The following is a 6,000-nucleotide window of genomic DNA, read 5'->3' as shown; positions in this document are numbered from 1 at the left end:
TATTTAAGTGATGAATCTCCTGGAGTCAATAAAAATCACTTCTAGATTTTTTTCTCCTGGAATTTCCTTTCAGTATCGACAAGAACTGCAAAAATACTCAGGAGAGTGAAAGAATAGTTCTCATCCCAGAGACTCATAATATTTCCAGGTGTTTTTACCATGTGGGCGGGGAAAATGCCCTTTGGTTCTCTGCTGATGTCTGGAAAAGATGTTCACTACACACCTTTTTATTGCGCAGCCCTGGCATTGCTGAAAAGGTCTTCTTTTTCTTGGAAATTTGAGCTTATTTTTACTGCTGCCCAGGGATACTTGGTCTTCCTGAAAGCTTGAGTGCACCTTTGACTGTTTGAAAACCTGGCAGGTGCTGCTGGCTGAAAATGTCATCCAAGTGGGTTTTGGGTGAAATCACGATTTTTTAAATTTATTTAAAATTTTTTTAAAGATGTATTTATTTATTTATTTGGAAGTCAGAGTTACACAGAGAGATAAGGAGAGGCGGGGGAGGGGGGGTCTTCCATCTGCTGGTTCACTCCCTAATTGGCCACAATGGCCAGGGTGCAGGATCCCAAGGACTTGGGCCATCTTCTACTGCTTTCCCAGGTCACAGCAGAGAGCTGGATCGGAAGTGGAGCAGCTGGGACTCGAACCGGTGCCCATATGGGATGCTGGCACGGCAGGTGGTGGCTTTACCCGCTACGCCACAGCACTGGCCCCAGATTTTTTTTTTTTTTTAGCTTCAACTTGACTCTAACAATTTGTGCCACCCTTAAATGGAGAGTTCAGTATGTATTGCGAATAATCTGACTCCAGATTGTCTTTCTTGATTTTTTCACAATAAATAGAATGAATTTCCTTAGTGATTTTTGTATTTTAGTTGCTTAAATGGGTCCTTTCATTGAGCTTGAAATACTCTCTTCAGTTCAAACGGATAAGTTTAATCAAGTGGATAGAACTTTTCATTCATTCATTCTCTCAGTGAACGTGAATGGAGATGCTGCTCTGGGCAAGGTATTGGGGTTATAATAAAGAGCAAGAGGAGGCTGGACCCAGCTATCCTGGACCTTGCATGTGAACGGGAAGTGGAAGTTCAGACGTGTACAAGTGGAGAATAAATGGCAACAGTGATGACAGAGCGTGGTGCATGCTACCAGAAAAGGAAGACGGGGTAAGGAATGAAGCATGATTGGACAAGGGAAGGGCTTTTGACCAAGTGGTCAGGGAAAGCCCTTCTGAATGGCTGCTGTTTGAGGGGAATCCAGACGGCCCAAGGTTCGGGGACAAGGGAGCCTTGCGAGGGATCACTCAGGCAAAGGCCAACCCTGAGCTGTTTTAGGAATGTGCAAGAAGTAGAAAAAGGACCGATGGTTGGCGTGTAGTGCAGTGAGTCATGGGGACGGTGCTGGGGGATGAGGCTCAAGGACTTGAGAAGTCAACCATGGCCCGCATCTAGGGGGAAATGTGATAGTGGGAAGGAGGAAAAGAGAGGGAGGAAAAAGCCTGCATTTTCTATGAATAGGCAGAGCTTTGTTGTCCCTTTATTCCAGGCAACACTGGTAATACAATGAGTGAAGGAGGAGTCAAAAAGCAGGAAAAAGTTCATGGGAAAAGACATGCGCTTGAAGCTGCCTTCCCCAGCAGTGATTTGGCTCTGAATTGCTCCACAGGCATGGTATGGCATGTGTGTAAACACAGTGATCCTTCCTTGTGTCCTGTCCTAGATGTGTATCTTAGCACAATGAGTATCAGAGGCAGTTTTTAATGTTTGATGCTTGAGATAAGGAACTGACGTGGAGTGATGCTGGTACATGAATAAAAGGTAAAACAAAAGAAAACAAATCAAATCAACCAGCCCAACAGTTAGGCCAGCGTTGAGGTCTGGAGGTTGTGGGTTCCAGCAGCCTTCAATAAACACCATGATTGCAACAGATCTTCCAATCCTATGAGTGCGGAAAATAATGCTGAATATGCTTCAGAGAATTCAGAGGGAATCTTTTATCCAAAGCTCAGTTTGATATGCCAGAACACTCACACACACGTACACATGCATGCGCACACACACATAGACTGTGGGGTGGGAGGAGAGGGAGAGACAGAGACAAAGAGTCAGCAACAGAGAGCAAATACTTTCCCTCATAGGTTGTATGACCTTCCTGTGTGCTTGCTCATGAATGCCTACACTTTTGGCTATTTCGGGTCTGATGCTGGCTCTCCTTGCTTTACTTTTTTTCCTTGCCAATGCTTTTGCCAGTGAATTTGCAGACCAGAGACTGCCTGGTCTTCCTTTCCCCTTTGAAATCACCTGCTGCTGCTGCTGTTAGCAAAATACTTCCTGAACGACCCCATTGGTTTGTGTAGGTCCACTAAGTCAGAGTTAGAAAAACACAAGTAAACACAAGGATTATATCTGCTGATTTAAGAACTCCTAGCCCTGAGGACATCTTTATCTACACCCACATTTGTGTGGACAATGAAAGCTGCCCTTGCTGGGTTCACATTTACATTCTTACATCCTCAGACAAGGTTTTGCAGAAGCTACAAAGAGGCCAAACGGTACTATTCTCATGAAGCATAGAGTAGATAAGTATGATAATAATGCCCAATATCTCACAAGGCCTCCAAATCCTGGCATTGCTTTAAAGTAAAAGAAAGGGAGAGATTAAGTCCAAGGGAGTTATAATTAGAGGGAGGGCTTAGTCTAGAAAGTACTTTGATCTCAGAGGCTGAGTAGAAGCACAATACTCATAGTAATGAGGAAATAGGAAGGGGATTTAGAAATGTGGATTTCTATTCAATTCCTACTGAAATCTTGGAGAAATTTGCCGCTTTCTCCTTACATGTCAGCTCTACAGAGCGAGAATGCTTGCACAGTGTGGTCACTAGATGGTGAGAGACTAGTGGCTGGTATTAGGGAGAGTGTGGACTTCACCAAAGCGAGCTTCTTGCCCCCAAAACTGGGTCTTTGCTCATCACTCTGTGTTCTTGGTGCACATGTTATTAATTGCATTAAAATGTTTTTCATGTATATGGTCCTTGAAAATATTTTAAGAGGTCAAATGATGCATTAGTAAAAGGCTCATGTTGAAGTCTCTGGTCTCATTGCTCCAACAGCCCCATGTGGTTACCAGAAAGCAAGAGGCTTCAATTCTCAGCCATTTTCCCCTTCTGATATTTATCTTCATGCTTCTGAAAATCTGTCTGTATTTCCTGCAGTCCATCTATGGAAGAGAAGATGTTACCATTGCATTTACCCTATTCCTGCCTTCCCAGTTAATTATATTAACCTTAGCTAGGTCAATATTGAAAATTTTTATTACTATAACAATGTAAATATTCTCTTTTGTTGACAGGCAGAGTGGACAGTGAGAGAGAGAGACAGAGAGAAAGGTCTTCCTTTGCCATTGGTTCACCCTCCAATGGCCGCCACGGCTGGCGCACCGCGCTGATCCGAAGCCAGGAGCCAGGTGCTTCTCCTGGTCTCCCATGGGGTGCAGGGCCCAAGCACTTGGGCCATCCTCCACTGCATTCCTGGGCCATAGCAGAGAGCTGGCCTGGAAGAGGGGCAACCGGGACAGAATCTGGCACCCCGACCGGGACTAGAACCCGGTGTGCCGACGCCGCAGGCGGAGGATTAGCCTATTGAGCTGCGGCACCGGCCTGTAAATATTCTTCACTATTATCCCAAGATGTGTGATATTTCCTTTGTCTTTTTTGTATTTAGTAGTAGGAGGAGGAGGAGGAGGAGGAGGAGGAGGAGGAGGATTAGTAGTATTTTGACTATGTTCTCTACGTACCTGTGGTTGCATTTTCCTATTACTCCAATGCTGCTTCTCACTGGCCAGAGTTACTAGGTTCAATCTGGTCAGGTCCATACTGTGATTTCTTGGAACCCTACCTCCCGAAGCCTCCCACCCTCTCCCAGCAACCACACCTGCCTATGGAAACCTGTTCTCCTCCATCTCTTCTGGGTTGCTTCCCATTTTCTGAATTCTGCATTATCTCTTACTTGATTTTTGACCTCATAGTAGTAAGTAAATCAGATCTTTTGTCTTTCCAAATAGGGAGCAAGTGTAAACTACTCTTTTTTTTAGATTTATTTATTTATTTGAAAGTCAGAGTTACACAGAGAGAGATGGAGAGGCAGAGAGAGAGAGAGGTCTTCCATCTGCTGGTTCACTCCCCATTTGGCTGCAATGGCCAAATCTGTGCCGATCCAAAACCAGGAGCCAGGAGCTTGTTTCAGGTCTCCCATGCTTGTGCAGGAGCCCATGGACTTGGGCCATCCTCTACTGCTTTCCCAGGCCATAGCAAAGAGCTAGCTTGGAAGTGGAGCAGCCGGGACTACAACCGGCACCCATATGGGATGCCGGCACTGAAGTCGGCAGCTTTACCCACTTCACCACAAGCACGGCCCTGTGTAAACTACTTTTAAATTTTCCTTCCTTCCCTCCTTGGGTACAAGGAACCCAAGTACTTGCATCATCCCCAGGACTTGAACCAGGCATTCTGATAAAGGATGAAGCATCCCGAGCATTGGCTTACCTGCTTTACCACAATACCCTTCTTTAAAACATTTTTAACCCAGTGTAACTGAACGTGTTTTAATTAATGTATACATTAGAAGTAGAATTCGGAGCTGGAAATTGTTGCTGTTAAAGCATCCAGTACTCTTCTTGCTCCTGGCTTGCTGAATGTGGCTTTTTTTTCTTTCTCCTCTTTCTGGAAGTTCTTAGGAGTTCCTCTTTCCCACTTTTCTGGCATTCCATCCTGATGTGCCTTGGTTTCTATCATTTTCATTCATTTTCTGGGTGTCAAGTAGCACTTTTTATTACAAAAACTCATGCCCTTCACAGCTTGGGGAAATTTTCTTTGGTTTTTCATCGATGATTTCACCCCACTCCTTACTTTCATGACTTCTTTTCTAGGACTTCTATTAATTAGACATTGAACATCTTAGATCAGGCATCTAAGTTTTTAATCTTTATTCATCTCTCTGTTTTGGCTTTATTTTCTAGGCCTCTCAATTTGATTTTTTAGTCTGTTTTGTAACTTCTCCCCAGCTACTATATACTAAGCTTTTAAACATTTTATTTTTGGTAGTCCTTTTCTTATGACAGCATATTTTTGTAAGTCCAGAATTTCTGAGATCTCTGATAAGTGAATTTATAATTTTTTATTCAATTAGTCTTTTGTCTTAATTGCCTGTTTTCTCTGATTTTCTTTCATTTGCACATTTGTTTCTTTAGTTGCTTATTTACGCTGCATTTCTACCTTTCATCTTAGATATTCTCCTTGGAGATCTGGTGCCTAGTAATTCTTCACAGTCCCTGCTTAAAAGTTAGGGCTGTGAATCTACTGCATATCCAGCACTGGTAAGCAGTAACCACTGAGACTGGACAGCAGCGTGACCAGGCTCCTCTTTATGGGAATGTTGGGTAACCACGTTCACCACCCATTGCTTATTTTTAAAATATTTATTTTGATTTATTTGAAAACGAGAGAGAGAGAGAGAGAGAGCGAGCGAGTGAGCTTACCCACTTTGTAACAGCTGGGACTGGGCCAGACCAACTCCAGCAGTTGGGAACCAAATCCAGGTCTCTCATATGGGTGGCAAGGACCCAGCTACTGGTCACCATAAAGGAAGTAGGAAGCTGGCAGCAGAAGCAGAGCTAGAACTCAGACCCCAGCATTTGGATATGGGATACCAGAGTCTCCGGCAATGGCTTAGCCACTGTACCTACCTACCCCCATTGGTTGTTTTCCTGTATAGTACCTGAGGGAAATGAACTCGGCCAAGGCCAGGCAGGAAAAGGGCTGCATTGTCACTGTTGTGAGCATCCATTTTCATTAATCCATTTCCTCTGAGCACTGAAGGTCAACACTGAGTCATCAGCAGCCAGAGATATTGCCAGGTGCATGTGCCCTGGGGAGGGATTTGGGTGTAGGTGCACACATCTACTGTGCAGACAGTCAGCATCTGAATGATAATGACCTTGCAGGAAC

This window comes from Oryctolagus cuniculus, chromosome 9 (genome assembly GCF_964237555.1).
Source record: "Oryctolagus cuniculus chromosome 9, mOryCun1.1, whole genome shotgun sequence".
In the NCBI taxonomy this organism is placed as follows: Eukaryota; Metazoa; Chordata; class Mammalia; order Lagomorpha; family Leporidae; genus Oryctolagus; species Oryctolagus cuniculus.
The sequence above is the reverse complement of the archived record's forward strand: the minus strand, read 5'-3'. Positions refer to the sequence as shown.